General features: G+C 34.1%; 1 long non-coding RNA gene and 1 pseudogene across 1 annotated transcript; both read left to right on the top strand.

Annotated features, from left to right (window-relative positions):
- Nucleotides 1-140: 140 nt before the first annotated feature.
- On the top strand, nt 141-16,797 carry LOC107934531 (exocyst complex component SEC8-like; annotated as a pseudogene).
- Nucleotides 16,798-18,214: 1,417 nt separating this feature from the next.
- On the top strand, nt 18,215-19,373 carry LOC121207703 (uncharacterized). Its single transcript, XR_005902825.1, has 3 exons — nt 18,215-18,262; nt 18,382-18,456; nt 19,358-19,373. It is a non-coding gene; the product is annotated as an uncharacterized lncRNA (long non-coding RNA).
- Nucleotides 19,374-19,605: the final 232 nt, after the last annotated feature.

Raw genomic sequence — 19,605 nt, forward strand, 5'->3', positions numbered from 1 at the left:
AAAATAGAGGGATGAAATTTAAAATTAGACCAAAATACGTAGAAACATTCTTTTCAGTACCGGAAATAAAGTGTTCTTTCCCATTTTAAATAAAATATCTAAATTCAAGACCCTTTAAAAAGTAAATAAATAAATAAATAATCAATATTTCAAAGCTTCACCCTACAACAATCGCTCAATCTTCATCATCGTCTTCTATTCCAAGATTGTGACATTTCTTCTTGTTCTTCGCCATTGAAGAGATCCGAATCGCAGGCAAGCTCGGTCTAGAATGAGGCACTCGCTTTGGAACGAAAGCTTTTTTTTTTTCAGCAGGTATCTGAAACTATGAACGAGAGTTCACTTTCTCTTTGTTATTCATCACTGATTCACTGTTCCGTTTCGCTTCTTTGCTCTCGTTCGTTTTCAGAAGACACGATGTTGTTTTCTCGTTTAAAAAAAGACTTTGTTCAATCTGAATGAATATTGTTATGATCTGTTTTAATTCGTTGAATCACTTGCATTTCCGTGTTTAAGATTTTATCTTCATTGTTTTTATTTATTTGGAGATATTAATTTACTTTCTACATTGCTTGAAATTTATCTATTCTGATGCTCAGATTGCAGGATCAGTAGGTGTTTCTCTCGATTTTGAACTTTTATATTTCTTTTTGCATCACTTGTGTGCTTGCTGAGAAAACAATTGAAAATTTAACGTAAAGGAAATTCTGCATGTATTACTTCTTTTTAATATAATTCCTTTCTGTTATTATTATAAGTAATTCAGCTCAAATTCCTCTTTTCTTGCACGGAGCTCTAAGAATTTAGCTAGTGATGTATAAAATATACATATTTTTACCTTTTCTTTTTATTTCAGTTACAGGTAGGATTAAAGGGTTTGTTGTGATTAATAGTCCGCGCGTTTTTTTATAGCGTGGGAAAAGTGAAAGGTTTTGTGAGATGGGGATGTTTGATGGATTTCCGCTTCCTCCGGATAAAGAAGTAAGTTTACTTCATTCTTCTTCTAGTCCGTTGATTTAAAGCTCTGTTTGGTTGCGGCGTTTTGGTTGCGGCGTTCGCTACTTTATTTTTAAAGCTTATAGCCTGTAAAAATTTGCCGAAAAGAAAAACTGTAATTGATCAACAATAAATAAATGACTAAAACGTTATTCCAATTCTAATTTAGTTATTTTCATATACTTGTAAATTCAGGTGCTTTGATCTCGAGGAAAATTTGTGACACTGTATTTCTTAATTACTTGAAAGATGTTTTTTCCAAACAATCCCTTTTTTTGTGGTTTTCATCCCGAAGTAAAAATCAAATAATAAAAGCCACAACAAAATTGTTTTGCAATTTGTTGCAAGTTTTGGCAACCATCTTGAGGCTGGTAGCGATGGTATTATTCTGATTTGCGGACAGCATAGTTTGTTGTTATCGAGCAAATAATGCTGTGTTTCATTGATTTAGTACGTGGTTAGAAATTTGATAAAAGGGTGGGAAGCTAATAGTGCTGTGTTTTATGTGTTAAGGTTTTCTTATGTTCGTCTTCTGTTTGCTTATGATTAAATACAGTATTTAAGGGATGACCTTTTAACAATAAGAGAGAGTTGGGCTGCAGCACGTTTTGATTCACTACCTCATGTTGTCCGTATCCTGTCATCAAAAGATCGTGAAGGTGAGCTCGGGGTTTTAAAGGAACAAAGAGATATTATCGAGGATGTTGTAGATGAAGTTGTTCATGCTTATCATGGTGGCTTCAACAAAGCAATTCAAAATTATTCTCAGGTTCTTTAATAGATTCTGTGATGCTAAAACTTTTTACAGGCTTCTCTAGTGTTCCTTTTTCTTTTTTTTTTTTTGGCTTTTATAGTAATGACTCTCTTTTTGTGTTCCTTTTTTTTAGTTAAATTGCAATCGATTTGCTTCAAAAACCATTCCTGGTGATTATTTCCTTAATTACATGTATCGCATATTCATATTTTCTTAATTATTTTCTTCTGTTAAAGTTGGGTCCACACTTGGATAACGAATATAGGATTTTTTCTATAGTTTGAGATCATAGAATCATTTGATTTTTATTCTAAATCTTGTTGGAAAATATATATAAATGGAAAAATCTCTCATTGATCACCATAATTATTGTTTCTGTTAAGGATAAACATTAAGCTTCATTGGATATCCCTTGTCGGTTCTCTGTCATTTACAAATTACTTACTTTTAGATGCGGGGACACCACAAATATTAGCAAACCTAGTAGAAGACTGAGTAACTCTGCTACTGTTATTTCTTTTGTTTAAGCTAACAAATTTTGAGATTACGAAGGAGGTTTGAATGATGATTATCCTTGTAAGGTGTTCCCATGAGCTTGCACTCTTAAAATGTTTTTATGTAGTTGTATCTACTATCTGGACGCAAGTTTGTTTTTTGAAGAAATATGTGTTTTAGCATGCAGAGTTTATCCTCCCAGGCATAATCCTCATGAATTCTTTCATACATCAATTTGGTTGATTATTGCCATTTTTGGGTGGGTTGCTGTATTAATTTGTTAGGAGTTGGCTGGTGGCAATTGAAAGGTGAATTTATTGTTGTTATGGTTGAAAAGCTTTGGGATGTTAGTGATGGCTTTTGTATGTTTGAAAGCCATTTTAGGTCATGTCTTGGCACTGCTAGTTGTGGCTGCTGGTCAAGCTTCTTTGAATTGTTTTGTGACATACTCGTTAGCCTCCCTAGTGCTTTTCTTTATCATTGGAATTCCCTTAACTTAGGTGGAAAATACTGTTGTGAACTATGGTAATTGGAGTTGGGTGCCAGTGCTGTAAATAAGTATGTGTCCAATGTGGGAACATTTTTTTTTTTTCTAAATTTTTGATTCTTTGGACTCTTTGGATGGTCATCTTTCCATACATATATCTGGATATGTGCCGGACACAAATGTTGGACATGGGAACTTCAAAAAGGAATGAACTATCATTGGAGCACCATATGTTGTGAAAGCCTATAATTCTTGATTTCTTGATTGTTGCTGTATGCAGATTGCAGAGTGACCATGCATGGTATGACTGATCTTTTAGTCTACGTTCACATTCATGGAGAAGATCAGTGTTTGGTTTTGACCTAGATTGATAAGTGCAATAGTTGTGATGTTGACATGATTGGGGTTTAGGGGTTGTACTGAAAAAATTGATGTTTTATTCAATCATCATTTCTGGTTCAAGGGGTTGCTGAGTTATAAGTGGATAGATTGAAGCGTATGATTCAGAGATTTTCATATTAGAAGTTATCTTGTATTTGTTTTTTAAAACATTGATGGCATTTTGTGTCTTTTGTTGGCATTAGCTTTTAGTTAATTGCATGTGAACCATATAATCTTAATGTTTTCAATGAAAACAATAGTAAGTTATTTTAATAGACTATAATTCTCTTGAAACTGTTCACTCTAACAATCATTATCTAGTTTGCTCACTTCTTCAAATGATATTTATAGTCCAATAGGGGTAAGTACTATATTTAAAAGTAAGAAGGTAATAAAATTTCACACCCCTCAAACCATTGATAGATATGCTCTTGAATGTCGCTGAACTAAGAGATATTTTTCTGTTTTTGTGGTTTTTCTTTTATAGTTTTTGTACTTGAATCCTATGATTCTGCTGGTACCAGGGAGAAAAAAGTTGCAATTCTTCATTATCTACTGTTTTCTTTCTTCCAGTATGGTCTTTGGTGGTTTTTATTTTTATAGACTCAACCATTTATGTATCTCTCCTCTTTCCCATAATTATTGTCGCGCATTTGGAACTCCAAAAATTTTTAGGATGCAATTGTTTCTTTTATATGACCTAAGGAAAATATTAATCAGTGCCTAGTGACACTGGTTAAGGTGATATTCTAGTCAAGAAAAATGCAATTAATGCTTTTTAAAAAAAATGAAATTAATACATCTTTTTTAATTTTAAAAGAGTAATGCAATAAATGCTAAAAACTTTCTTAAAATTGCAATTAAAGAAACCTTAACGGGTGCCTATAAGCAGTGACTAACCAGACCCAGTATATAATTAGTATATTCTTAGAAGAGCCCTCTCCCAAACATTCCTATCTACGTAAAATTTTCCCATCCTTTTGTTTGGTTTTAAATATTTGTTTATTTTGGGAGGTCAATGAATGCTTTATTAATTTTGCAAAACTAGCATTTGTTACTTCACTTCAGCTTGTGTGCAAGAATTTGCTAGGGAAACCTTTGGAAGTGAATGCATTTTAAGACCAATGTGAGAACAGTAAATGATGCCCCTTTAGAAAGTAGGAAGTCTATAGGATAAGCTAAATATATCAGAAGAGGGAGGCTTATTCTATTCTTGATTTGAAATTTAGCTGATGCACAGAAGCAAAATAATATAAAATTGAATTATAAAATCAAAACACAAATTTGACATAAGCGGTTTACCTTGATTGAGTATTATTTATCTCTAATTTTGCCTTTGATTGTCTATCTTGTATGAGAGAGTCCAGTATCAGTCTTCTAAGTAGTCCACTATCAATGTGATGTCCATTGGATACTCATGGTAATGAATCCCTTTACATGATAAATAATCTGCAGATGAGAGTTTATGGACATAGTAATTGATAATATTATAATACTGAATAAGCAGGTCTTGGAGAATAAATAAATTTTCATTGAAACCAATAAAATCTCTGGTATGATAACTTAAATGAGGTGCCATCTTTCGTGGATGATTAATATATTTCTTTTCCTTATTTAGATTTTGTATAGTCTATAAGTGGGGAACATGTAATAGTCTTTCTTTGTGGAAAATATTAGCAGTAATATTCTGATTCAATTACCAATTCTTGTTTCAATGGTTGTTGCCATTTTCTCTTTTCCTTTTCTTTCTTTTTTTGTTGACTTGTAAAAAAAACCATGCTTTGCATTTATTTATATATTTTTATGAGTAATTGTTCATTCTTCTTCAGATCTTGCGGTTATTCAGTGAATCTTCTGAAAGTATTGAAGTATTAAAGGTAGATTTGGCTGAGTCCAAGAAACATCTTTCTGCACGCAATAAACAGTTGCATCAGTTGTGGTATCGATCTGTTACTTTGCGTCACATAATCTCCTTGCTAGATCAGATTGAGGGTATAGCTAAGGTTTGTTCATAATTTTTTTCTTTCATTCAAATGATATTTTTTTGGTATTTACATGCTTTATCTTCATTAGGATTTGGCACTTCACTTCCATCCACAACTTCCTCTGGTCCTGCAAGAAATCCAGTAAATCTGATGTATCGCCTGGTTTGTTTATTACCTGGATCAGGTTCCTGCTCGTATTGAGAAGCTCATTTCTGATCAGCAGTATTATGCTGCAGTTCAATTGCATATTCAGTCAGCATTGATGCTTGAGCGTGAGGGCCTTCAATCGGTAATTTATAAAATGTTGCAAGCAGTCTATCTGTTTCTATTCTCGACTTTATTTTTGGTAAAACTTTGGTTTAGCTCATCTTGCTACTGATCCCTAGATAGATTGCCGCTGGCATGATATGTTATCAAAATTGTTCAGCTTCTCTTACATTTTATATTTTAGATTAACTTGTTGCTTTCACACAAATAGATCAGGTGCCCATCTTTAATTTGTTAGGCCTCCCAAATTAAATGGCCATATTTATGACACAGTTATGGCCAAGGCTTAGCATAGGGGGTTTGTTAAAACCTTGTTACCCTGGTTTCAAGTTGAACACTAATGTTTAGAAAGTTAACACATTAACCTCTACATTAAATATGTTAAACAGTTTTAGCCTTCAATTAAGTAGACTGTTAATTGGCATTTGGGCTGCATCTGACGCTCCAAAGAGATGCCAACATAGTGGAGTATACTCAATGCTAACAACAAAAATCAAATTCAACCGTTAAAATGTCTGAAACTATGCTGAACATGCAAAATAATCTACGGGTACATGCCTTCCAAAACAAAAGGAAAAAATATACAGGCACATAAATAAGTAGAAGAAAAGAAAAAGATGACAGCCAAGTCAATTAAAAATTAGAAGCCTACTGATGTCATGTTAATTGCAAATTTATCCCAAACAGAAATGGAACAATTGATGCCGTCATATGTTCATGAATCAGAGGTTTAATGATAGCAAATAGTCAACCTAACTATAAAGGAAATCTTACAGTTTTAAATAGTTCAGCCTTTCTATAACTTCACCCTTTTTTTTCAATTGAAATTATATAGAGAACTTTAAGATCTTCTGCTTGCATTTATTGTTATCTAGGTTGGTGCTCTCCAAGACATTCGATCTGATCTGTCAAAGTTGCAAGGTATTCTGTTCTTTAAAATTTTGGAGGATTTGCATGCACATCTTTACAATAAGGGTGAATTCAGGTATTTCTGTCTATTAACAGCTTAACTTTCCTTGTCTTATTCTTTTGGTGATTCATGGTGTCATCTGTTCACACTGAATAAGAAAGAAAGAGATATTTGATTAAACATGTTATCTGTAATTTATTTATGCCGATAAAAGGCATTTTCCAGAAAGATTTCCCTTTTACAGAACTTTTGGTCATTAAGCTGATTAAATTTTGCAGCTCAGTTGCTTCAAGCATGCATGAAAAGGATGATGAAGTGCCAACAACAACTGTTGTTGCAATCACTGCAAATAGTTTGCAACCTGTGTCTCTAAGTCCAGTTGATGGAAGGTAAGGGGAGATGGTTCATTTGTTTTTTCTTTTTTTTTTTAATATCTTTCTTAATTTAGTCTCTTTTCCTTGTCTTACATAAAATTAAAATTGAATTTTTATTTGGTTGTCTTTTTGTGCATTCCTCTTGAAGTTATAAGAGTTTCAAACCTCACATCTGTTATTTGCGTTACTTTAAGTTTGAACTTTAAACCAATCCTTCTTCTATTGGATCTTGGTTGAAATAGTTGGGAATTCCATACATGGTCCTTAACCATTTATTTTGATTATACTTTGAACCTCAATTTATTTAACTGTTTTTTTGGTCCTCAAGCTTTTAAAATGGTTTCATTTTAGTCCTTCCTACTAATAATTTTGTTAATTCTAATGTAATGTCCAAGTTGTAGCTTCTGTGGCACAGTGTGTAAACATTCCCTTGTCTTGTCACTTGGATATTTTCCTCAACTGTTAGTGGAAAAATGTGATAAAAAGACCAAAGTGAAACCACGTAAAAAGGTTAAGAGTCTGAATGGAACACTTCGGTAGTTAGTGATTGAAATGGAATCGAGATAAAAGATTAGGGACTATGGACAGAACTTAACATTGTTTCCTCATGATTATTGTGTTATCTCACATCATCTAAGTATTAGATTTCTTGTGGTTTTATTTAAAGTTTGGCCTCTCCACCTATTATCAATCGGTTTTAGGTTAGATGTTTAACATGGTATCAGAGCTCATGTTTTGTCATGTTGTTCTTCCTACCTAACCTCATGTGAGGCTGACCGCCCCTAGTGAGGTTGTTGATGTGTAGGCCCTATGAGGTACATGTGAAGGGGAGTGATAACTGGTGGTGTCCCACAAGTTATGCATCATGATCCTTTATTAAATTTGGGCCCCTCCACCTATTACCAAGCGGTTTTAGGTTTGATGCTTAACCTATTACCAAGTGGTATTAGGTTTGATGCTTAATAACAAATTTCAATGTCTGAATATTAATGGATTTTTTTTAGAATACAGGAAAACAAACCTTTTCATTTCTGTTTTAGTTTGTAGAGTTTTATGGTTTCTACCATCTATGGAGGAATGAATTGGATGCCAAACTAACTTTTAAATAGAAAGAATTGGACGCCAAGCTTTCTTTTGAATTATAAAGTCATAAAATGCATGCAATCCCAAATGGGATTAAGTTTTTTCTTCTAGTTAATGTCCGTCTCTAAACCTGTAAAATTATCAAAAACCTTCTTATGGATCCTGTAACTTACGTTTTCTCCATCTTTTTTGATAATTTATTGTTGATTTTAAGCTCTTGTCATGCGCACATTATCAGAATATTATTCTGCTTGGTAATGTAGTTATGTAGAGAGGTCATTATTTTTATTATTTTTTCCCGTAGGTTTCTTAATTTAGTTTTTATTCTCTTCTAAAGATTTTTATATTTTATACTTTGTTCAGTTGTCTGAATTTGTACTTGACATTTTCCTTTTTCCAGGTCATCTTATGATGGTCATGATGGGGATAGTTCTTTGGAGCCAAATGATGAAAGGCTTAATGGTGGTGATGGAAAGGATGTCAAAGTCCATCAAATCCCATTGTGGCTTTTTAATTCCACTCCTGATGAATTTGTTGTATGAATACTTCACTTAATATTATCTCATCTCATAATGTTGACTTTGTTAAATTTTCTGAACTTTGACATTAAAGCACTGTTCTCTCTTTCTCTCTCTAAATTTTTTATCTAGGAAACAATTAAAAAAAGTGACGCTCCAATTCACGTAAAGTATTTGCAGACCATGGTGGAGTGCCTCAGCTTACTTAACAAAATAGCTGCAGCTAGTGCTTTAATATGGTTAGTTGCTTTGCTTATGTAGTAGCATGTTTTAATGGAACTTATGTTTTTCCCCTGGTGCTTTTAGATGGACTCTGAAAATGGTTATCTACAACTATACTAATATGCCGTAATTTTCCTTTCTTGGATCATCTACTGTTGATTTATATAAGATGGTTTTCTTATAAGATACATGATGAGCACGATGAAAGTAGTCTTGAGCTTTTATCCCTTTTAAGATCTGTTGTGTTTTAACAAACTAATGACCTGAACTTCAAACACCCATGTATTTCTTTCTTTCTGTTTCTTTTATTTGTGATATTTGTAGTTTTAATTTATGCTGCTCTTGCAATAACTTGTCTTCATAATGGTTTACCTATTTAAGAATTGTTACTTGCGAAATTAATGTAACAGCCAAAGATTGCGACCCACTGTTCATGGGATTATCACATCCAGGATTAAAGCCCATTCAGAATTCATAAATTCTTCAGTTGATAAAGCTACTCGAACTGGTGCGACCAGTCTCCATCTTATGAAGGGACAGTTAGAAAGCTATCAGTTATCCAAACAAAAGCGTCAGAATGGGATATCATTGGCTGGGAATCTGTTAGCAGTGAGCCCTGTCTCACCTGTGATGGCTCCTACAGGAAAGCACAGGCTGCTGCAAAAGAGCTTCTTAATTCAATTCTGGACTCTGTTGTTCGGATATTTGGTGAGACGTTTAATTATTATAATTATTGGAAATACAACTATATCAAAAGTTACAATTAGAGTCAATCATTACATCCATGTATCACTAAATAAGTGAACTATGAAACTAACAAAGCAGAAAACATCTAGACAATTTCAATAGAAACAATAAATCTATACATGGTGTGACTTGAACCTGGGACCTCAATGTTCCAGGGCCTCCTCCTCCTTGCTATTTCATTTACTCTTAAATTAAATCTGAAACGAAATCTCTGAGCTGTAATTGGTCAGGAATCATATTGTTATTGGAGAGCTTATTGAGTCGAAATCGTCCCCGCAAAGTGATACAAAGATTCTAAATCGATGTCAACAGATGCATACCTTGATTCTAAAGCATCTCATTTTAGTATTGGCTTTTCGTTGACAGTTTTACAGGTCATCTATCTTATCCAGTGCTTTCATATTCACCAAGTTTCTTTTTAGAATGGTGTTGGCCTGATAACTTCTTGTTGACTTTATTTCTTCAATTTACAATTTTGTTGAATTATGTGATGCAGAGTGAATGCCAACAACTCATATGTGAGATTCTTCGAGCAACCCCTGAGGCTGCATCTGCAGACGCTGCTGTACAAACTGCCAGGCTTGCTAGCAAGGCTCCTACAAAAGAAAAGAGGCAAGTAACTAGAGTCCCTTGTGTTAGTACTTGGAGGAAGAGATAAAGTAAGGATTCAGTTATAGTTCCCATTAGTCATCTCTACTTTGCTAACATAGAAATTTATTTTTTCTTTTTTCCTTTTGAGAAAGGAGGGGGGGGGGGGAGTGCAGTTGCTCCCATATATACCTCCTCTTATATTTAGGAAGGGGTGAGAAAGAGTAAGTGCTTCAACAATATTTAGTAGATCACTAAAATAAGACCTATTTATAATTTTGGTATGGGGTTTATTGTGAAGAGAGCGAGTGTGAATATGATGATGTTGGTGTTGGAGGATTTCAGAAGTTATCATTTTATTTTGGATTTTATGTGGAAGAATTTGTATGTGACATCATGATGGCAGTGAGCTGCGGAGATATGGTTTGGATTTAAATATATTCCAGCTGCATGAAGTGAAAGTTCTTTCCTCCCCTCTCATTGAACCACTTGATAGTCTTTGCAGTTTTGCATCTTTTCTTGAGAATTATCTCACATTTTCAAATAAAATCCAACTGGAATTATCTCCTTTCATTAGCCATTAGAGTAGCTGTTTAATAGATTACTCTTTGTTTATTTAATTATAATTAATTCATTACCTTTTTGCAACAAGTGATATAAATTGTAATCTAATCCCTAAAGTTAGCATTTATCTTTTGGGGTGTGAAATTATTCTTAGCTATCAACAGAAAGGCATATGATATTGTCCACACCCTCAAAGAGCATTGTGTGTGTTTGAATTGTTGAGTAATGACTGAAAAATAGAGTATGTGATGCTATTCAATAGCAGCCATGATGAGTTAAATGGGTTTTTAAGTCACCATTTATTCCCCAGCATATTTCATTTGGTGCAAGAATGCCTTTGTATTGTCTCTGCTTCCATCCTCGGTTCATTGTTAGAATATCAGTTGACAATAAAGATAGAAAAAAAATTTCTAAACCAGGGTGCCATGACTTCCAAAATGAAAAATAAATCAGCTGAATTGCTGGAATCAGTTGTAATCTTTTATCATCAGAACTAAAATCATTGCTAAAGTGAAATACCATTTTCATCATAAGTACAGCATTGCATAAATAAGAAATCAAAATGGTTAGCGTTCTTCTATTAGTTCTTTTCTGTATGCTACATATTGTGCTGTTATTTCTTTAAGCAGTTTTATCTGATTTCATTAAATCTTAGGTTTCTTGTCCTTTACATTTAAGCAAGGGCATCTCCATTTATAGCCATTTAGTTTATGGTTGGATGCTTAACATAGCATTAGAGCCCAAGTTTGTTGTTATGTTGTTTATTTCCCTTTACATTTTATGAACATGTTAGGTGTATTAATATTGGTTTATAGATGATGGAGAGTATTAAATAGTTTTATCCCATGCCTATTAAGGCTTTAGTTTGCTCTGGCTTTATTTTAGGGGCTTCTATCCGATAGCATATTGGTTTTAGGATAGCTGCTTAACATATGCCTATTAGTTCTCTTATTGGTTATTTTTTCATACAAGCTTGAAAGTTAATATGTTTGGCTACAGTGATGGGTCAGAAGATGGCCTCACTTTTGCTTTCCGTTTCACAGACGCCACCTTATCAGTTCCTAACAAGGGTATGCTAAATTTGAATTACTGCAAACTTACTAAATTATTATTAGCTCTTTGTCCATGATTTATCTAAATTTTTTAATTTTGATATATATTATTTTCTCTTATCAAATTTAGTTTATTGTTTGGTGTAGCTCCTTTTTTGTGATTATTAGTATTAATCAGCCAAGAAAGCTTTATGTCTGCCCAGTTAGGTAAAATTCTATGCTGATGTGTTTTACCATTTGAGTTTACATCCTTAAGAGTGAAAATAGTAGCAATTTTTGATAGTATAGGAAATACAAATGGTAAGAGAAACATAAATGAAAGGAAAATTCTTCTCATTTCTAAAAACAAAAACGTGTCATAGAAGTTTGTTGTTCTTCATTGTAAACATTGTAGAGTTATAGTTCCTACTTATATTTAACTGACAGTTTGCGTTTTAGTGAAAGTTTCATTGAAGGTATAGTATATTTAGCTAGCAAGGGGAAGCCTATTGAAAATTTCAGTTAGCTCTCAAAATGTGAAGTTCAGTGGTTTGGTTCTTTCAAATGATGTCAATTTCTAATCCAATTTGTTTGATTTACCAAGCAGTTGGAGTGGGAGATTTTTTGTTTTGTTGATTTAATAGATGTTCTCTCTCGCCCCCATTTTTTCTTTGCGGCAGCAAGTTCTATTTGTGTGGTGATTGGAAAATTTTCTTTCCCTTGTTATGTTTCAATTTTTTAGGTGTAACTTTTTTCACATAATTATATTGACCATGTCTCTATCATTATTTGTTATTGAATGCCTTGTCTACTATATAGGAGTTGAATTTAAACACCAGGGGGGATGGAGTAAGAAGGGTTCCGATGTCTCACAAGAAGGCTATGGCTCTGCAGCTGTCTTGCCTGAGCAAGGCATGTATCTAGCGGCATCTGTATACCGGCCTGTTCATCAGGTTTGAGACCTTGAGAATCAAATATTTATCCTTTTGAAGTATATTCTTTATTACATGTTCATAGTAGCGTATTCAAGGTTTGCACCTATTCCTTGCACCTTAGACCCTTTTGGTGATGCACATTTATTAGGCACACACCTGCTGCACGTAGGTGTACTTTTTTGCAAGGCGATAGGCCTAAAAAAGTGCGCCTGATTAAAGTTTTTTGGTGTCTTTTATTTAAAAATCTTCCATTAGGTGTATGTTTACTAATAAAAAAAGGGGACAGTATCAAACTCTATTCTTTGAGCATTGAACAACAAATATAGAGCATCGCTGAAGACAAAGTATTCCAAAAAATAAAGAAGAATTGCTTCTATTGTATATCAAATGATAAAATATACACGACGACATAGTCTAAGGAAGGTTAGCATAATTACAAAACAATAAAATCACAAAATTCAAGCCTAAAATCACTTTATCAAATTTGTCAACAATTAAGGTTCTGCTGTCAAATTCAATTTGCTTAGCATTCCCCCTCAAGTTGGTGCATAAAATCACACATGCCCAACTTGCAGACCAAATTATGGTACATTTTGTTGCTAAGTCCATTGGTGAACACATCAGCTAACTGCTTCTTAAAAGCTACATGGCCTAAACTCAAGGCACTAGTAATCAACTTTTCGTTAATGAAGTGTCAACCAATCTCTATATGCTTTGTTTGATCATGTTGTACCAGGTTATGGGCTAAACTGATGGCAGCTTTTTTGTCACAATATAAGGATCATTTTCCTTTTCCTAACAACTTTAATTCTTCCATTACTTTCTGTACCCATAGAAGCTCACAAACGCCTTGAGTCATTGCTCTATACCCTACCTCAGCATTTGATTGAGAAACAACACTGCGTTTTTTGCTTCTCCAAGTGACCAAGTTCCACCCCCCCCCTCCAATCTTGTGAAATAGATACAGAGAACAAGAACAAGGCAAAGGCTCTATAGGAAGGGGACAAGGAATCATGAGAAATAAAGTTAAAAATAGGATGTTTGATACAAGACCCAACACATTTTCTTTGAGCAATAGTTAAATCTAATTTATTAGTGGATTTAGGGATTAAGGATGACTCACCAAAAAAAGATTCTTGCCGCGGATTAGGTTGCATGATGGCTTCTTCCATTAATTGTACCATACGATTTTATATGTTATTTTTAATTTAAATATAATATTTAACATATGTTTAATAACATCATTAAAGAATTAGATTAGAAGTTTAAAACAAATTTAGATAACAAAAATATTTCTTGCTTAGCCTAGTTTAACTATTTCTTGCTTAGCCTAGTTTAACCCGTCTAACTTTCTATGTTTCTCCTGATATTAATAAAAATATTTTCAAATTAAAAAATCCAAATTGATTCAAACTTTAGAAAACTATTCGGACTAAGCTCTCAAATTATATACATTATCTCACTTTTAGACGTCTATTCATAACAACTTATTTTTTGTAAAATCAATATATATTTCAGTCTTACAATATTTCTAACTTCACTATTAGCATCTGCATATATATTGACCCCCTCCCTCCCCTTTTACCAATATTCCTGGCTTCGTCCCTGCCTTGCTCCTAAGGAAATATAAAGGTTCTAGTGCCTAGGGTGCTTTTTGTGCTCTTGACAACACTGATTTTATAGATGGTTCTGTAAATGGCCTTTATTTTTTATTCTGATGACTGGTGCAGTTTACAGAAAGGCTTGCTTCAATGCTGCCAAAAAGGTATTCCCAGCTTGGGTAAGTCTCCGTTTTATGTTTGTATGTCATACAAAGAAGAGTCACTTTGTGTAAATGATATGATAAGTCTTTAAAGGATAGCTGTTAGCCAAAGCATATAAGTACCTTTAATTTTTCACTCTGTGCTCTTCTTTTTTTCTATCTCTTGTTTGTAATGTTTGAGTTTAAAGTGAGATGCGGGGGGAGAATAAACAACCTTTTTCTTTCTATAAGTATTATCATACGGATATAATTATTAAGGTTCCAAATGCTTTCATCCTTGTTCCTTGCTGTGGCATCTTTAAACGCTATCTGTGCTGATTCTTTTACTGAAAATTGTTTCCCCTCCTTATATCTATAGATGAGGTTTTTCCAATATTAATTTTGTAGGAATTATTTGTTGCATTTTTTTCATTATTTATTGCACGAGGTTAATGGCTTGCTTGAGTTTTCCAAGGTTCTTAGTAGTGATATCAATTTTTGGTAATTATTTCTGGTTTGAAGCTGGTTATATATTATTGGATCATGGCGATCATTATATGTGTGCTTTGACTAATCAATCTTGGTGGTAATATATTTCACGCTGTGTGTAAGTAGAAATTTTTGTTCATTTCATCAAATCTAGGTGAAATTTGTAAATTATGTGCCCCAACTCTTTTGCAAGTGAGCTGTAAATTTGTCATTGATGTTCTTTTGTATCATTAAATTTCTATAATTGCAGGAATGATGGATTGCTAGCCTTTGTGGAGAACTTTGTGAAAGACCACCTTTACCAACTATGTTTGTTGACTACCGGAAAAGCGTACAAGCAGCTATATCAAGCAAGTTCTGTAACCATTTAAGTCCCACAAGGCATTAATTGTCAAATTTCAATCCATGCCCTATAATTGCTTTAACTGTCAACTTGATTGATTGAAAACTCTGTTTACCTTTCTCATTTTTCATTAATCATATACTGTTGGTAATTCAATATTCAGTATCTTATGATGGCTATCACAAGAAATATAGGGAGGGGTCTGATCTAAGTTTGATGGATGTGAACTAGGTTTGCTTCACCAATGTTAGTCGGTACTCTGAAAGATGGTTAGCACAATATAATTAAAATGTGTTTAAATAAAGCAGCAATGTAATTAGTGGAATGCTCAGTACTAATTTACAAGGATTGGATGGAAGAATATTGCATGTTCATCTTTTTGAGTACTGAAGTGTAGTAATTTCATTTTAGAAAGCGGAGAATATTGAGAACCATGCTGTGACAAGTGGGTTTGTATTAGGAAATTTGGGGTTCAATAATGAACATCAGTTGTATTGCATATGCGATGCTCCAGTTTTCGTTCCATCTATGTTTCTCCTTTAAAACTCTTAACCTGAAATGTTTTTTACAGGTCCCGCTGCATTTCGGCCACGGGCACATAATCATGCTTCATATGCTTCATCCATTGAGAAGGGTCGACCTGTCTTGCAGGGGCTTTGGCCATTGATTATTTAGCAAAAGAGGCAAGTGTATCCTGTCCTTATTTCTGTAATAAACTATTTTTTCTCTCCTTCCCGTCTAATAATATTATTACCTTTTCTTTTCTTTTTTTTGCAATAAGTGAGTATTGGATTCTTCATTTTATTTTTTTGTATATTCGGGTAAAGGTTATTCAGCATTTTTCTTTGTTGTCTTGAACATCTTCCATACATGCTTCAGGACCATCTACTTCTACAGCTGTTCCTTTTTCCTAATAGTTAATTTTACTCAAACTCTAGGTTCTTGGTTGGGCTCAAGCAATCCTAAATTTGCTGCTGACCTTATGAAGTATGTGCAAACTTTTCTCGAACGAACATATGAGAGATGTCGTACCTCATACATGGAGGTTTGGATTCTTCTGTATGCATGTCTGTCCTTATGTTTGCTTTTAACATAATTTTAGTTTTTGTTGATTTTTTTATGTCAACCAGCTCTTATTAGTTTAGGTGTGTCTATTTTCTGAAATTATGAAGGAAGAAATTTTGTGCAAGGATGCGGGGGGAGGGGTAAAATTTCTATTTGTTTTGCTTTTCAAATAAATTAATGCTTTCTGTCATTTTTAGTGAGAATATAATAGAGAAGTTGTCTCTAACTTCTATTTTTGTCCATGCTACTATGCATATGGTAATCAACAATTTACACTCGTAAACATTTTTGTTAACATTTCAGGCAGTTCTTGAGAAACAGAGTTACATGATCATTGGGAGGCATGATATTGATAAATTGATGCGACTTGATCCAGCTAGTGCATGTTTACCCAATGCATTTAGTCAGTCAAATGTGAGAAATAATTCTTCTGGTGCTGGAAGCATTGACGTTGAATCAGAACTGAGTGTCCTTCTCCTAAATTTGCGTCCTATTAGGCAGGTAAACATATGCCTGGTGACACTTCTGCCCTACTGGTTCGAAATTTCTTTTTGAGTAATTCCTAGCCATGCACTATTTGATCTTCCAAAGAATTGAATCCATCATGCATTTTGCTTTACCTGTGAATGAAACCTAGGTGCCATTTTTTATATAATTTTGCTCAAAGCATCAGTTGAAGTTATTCATTTTTCTCTTACCACATCTCATGTGCAGGAGAACCTAATTCGTGATAACCATAAAATTGTTTTGCTGGCATCCTTGAGTGATTCATTGGAGTATGTAGCAGACTCAATGAAAGGCAAGTTCATCCATCTCACTTAAGTTGGTACTTGGATTATTGAGCAATGTGTAAAGTGACAATGGGTTTTAAATAGTATTTTATAATGACATAAGGAGCTATTAATATGGACAAGAGACATGGGATCTACTCCCTGCTTTCCAGAATATGCATCTCAATGTTTATCTACATATACCCATGAGTTATGAATACCTTATGCAAGCAGCTCGTTACTGTAGTGATTCAGTCATGTACTTATAGATCCAGGTAAAGTTGATGATTCATTTGTAACCTAAATTGTATTTGAGGAGTCACGATAGGCCATTAACATTTGTAACCTAAATTTGTATATGCAACCAAAGGGGGCTTTGCTTTCAAAGAAATCAAATGCTACGCCATCAGTATCTTCATATTTTTACATTTTTCCTCCTTCTCTTGTCCTTCTATACATAGATACAAAGAGTGGCATATCTTTTTGCACTTTATGTTATTAAAGGAGCAGATGCTTCTGCAGATTTGTTTGTGATAACAAACAACTATGCATTTGAGAACTTCCTATTCGTAAATTTTCTGCTGTTTCTTACATTTTACACATATCTAATGCAACATGTAGACTTGTACAAGTGTCGCCACAAAATGTGGAGGGTGGCAACCCTAGCCAAACAAGCAGTTCCCCTGCTAGGGATCTGGCGTTGTCTGCAAACGAGTACAGAAACTAGCAATTGATTGCTTGAAAGTTTTACGTGTGGAGATGCAGTTGGAGACAATTTTCCACCTGCAGGTTTTGTCACAATAGCATAATTCAGAAACACTTGAGAAGCCAGTAAGTCTGTAACTAACTAAGCATTATGGCTCTAACAGGAAATGACACATAGGGAATACCTGGAAAACCAAGATGCAGAGAGCCTGATGATTTTGTTATTTCACTTACTGCACAGGTCACTTTCTCCAACTCTTATCAAATTATATTTTTGTTCCATTGGCCAGTTTTACAGAAACTTACGTCAGTTTTAAATTTCCAATGGATAATTTGTCCATTTGTCCATGCTTCTTTAGTTAGAATAAAGTTCTAACATACTAAGTGGCTAAAAAACACCTCATAAAACCTCACGGCAGTATGATAGAGTTTGGCTGCTGGCTTATATAAAGGGCTCTTAACGTTCAGCTTATCCTTGGCCCGCATCTTGGGTTTGTCAATGTCAGTGAAGAAAATGAAGTGAAAAGTGTTGGGCATTATTTCTTGGAACTTTATTTTTGCATAGAAAAATGATCAGATTGCTTGGAAATCTTAATCCTGCATTTAATTTTCCATTAGTACCCCAATTTCAGAGGTTCAGAAGCTTGATTTTTCAATGAATAATATAAGGCTATCATCGTTTAGTTCTCCTCTTCGTTCTCTGTATGTATAGATAACACGCAGGGATGAAGAAATTGCGCCTTTGTTTCTGGAGTGAAGCGGAATTACATATTTGGTGGAATATGTGGTACTGCTGCAATGCATCCATTAAGGTTGGAAGTCATTGCAAAGTTTAACTTTGAGTCTATAATTTGTGCATTATTTATATTTGTTTCATTTTGTATAGAATAGCACCTACTTTATTCTTACCAATGGGAATACTTCTGATTAGGCTTTGGCCGACTTTAAATCTATCAACCTGTTTGGAGTTCAGCAGATATGTCGGAATTCAATTGCTCTAGAACAGGTTAGTATGTCTTTCTTTTCAGAGGGGATGCTGGGATGAATGATTTTCTTATCTCTGAAGGTGCTTGAAATAATATGAAATATTCCCATTTATGTGTGTGTGTGTGTGTTTTGCAGTTTGTCCGTTGTATAAATTAATTACCAATAAAGAGGATTGCCTTGTCTTTTGAGTCCAGTCTCAAGTTTCCTTCATGTCAAGCTTATAGTCTTTTGAGTTCTGCCTTATGTTCAACCAATCTTGTCAAGTTAATGGTGAAACCTATGTCATTTGCGTCGCAGCAAGTCAACATGGGTTTTGGAAGACAGTCGCTGTAGTTTTTGTAAGATTTGAGTTATATTCTAGAGCTCAGTCCCTGCCTCTTTGAGGCGTATATATGTGTTCTGACATGATTACTTTTCAACAATGAGAGTCAAGCAACATAGGATGCATATATCCGTGCAGTGCTGCAATCGTCTTTGTTATTGCAAAGGCACTTATTATACTGAATAATAGTACCGTATATTCCGTGGTTCAAATTAAAATGATCTATTTCCTATAAAGCTTAATACAATCATAGTGGTAGCTCTTAGGTTCTCGATGTCTGAGACAGTGATGATTCCCTTTTCCAGTTATTCGCTCAGATCTTTACTTCCGTACACCCTTTCCTCTCTTCTCATTTCTTCCGGTTAGTTTTTGTAGACAAGGATGATGTATTCTTGTGAAAAAGGATCTAGGTTATGCTTGCTCATGGCTGTCACACCAATCTTACTTAATTAGCCTGGATTTGACTTTGTTGCTATGTTGACCAAGAGTTTGAAAAATAAGCTCAATCTGCATTCATGTAACTGTCAAAATCTAAATTCGGATGTATGTTACATTCATTTTTTGCACAAATCATCTTTATTTCATCTATCCATTACAGACTCTTGCAGCAATCCTTCAATGACAGTGAAGCTGCGAGCAGAGTTAGAGCATGCCTATTAGAACTATAAATGACATCGAGCAAGAATCTGACCATAGCCTTCTCTAATTATCGAATAACAGTTTCATATTCCAAATTTTATCTTCATGCTGCAGCCTGCTCACTTCTTACGAGCATGGCACTTGTTTAACCTTCAAGTTGTACACGACTACCCTCCTAGTTTGACTAATTTTTGCATATCGTATATC

The sequence above is a fragment of the Gossypium hirsutum genome, chromosome A10, assembly GCF_007990345.1.
Source record: "Gossypium hirsutum isolate 1008001.06 chromosome A10, Gossypium_hirsutum_v2.1, whole genome shotgun sequence".
Lineage (NCBI taxonomy): Eukaryota > Viridiplantae > Streptophyta > Magnoliopsida > Malvales > Malvaceae > Gossypium > Gossypium hirsutum.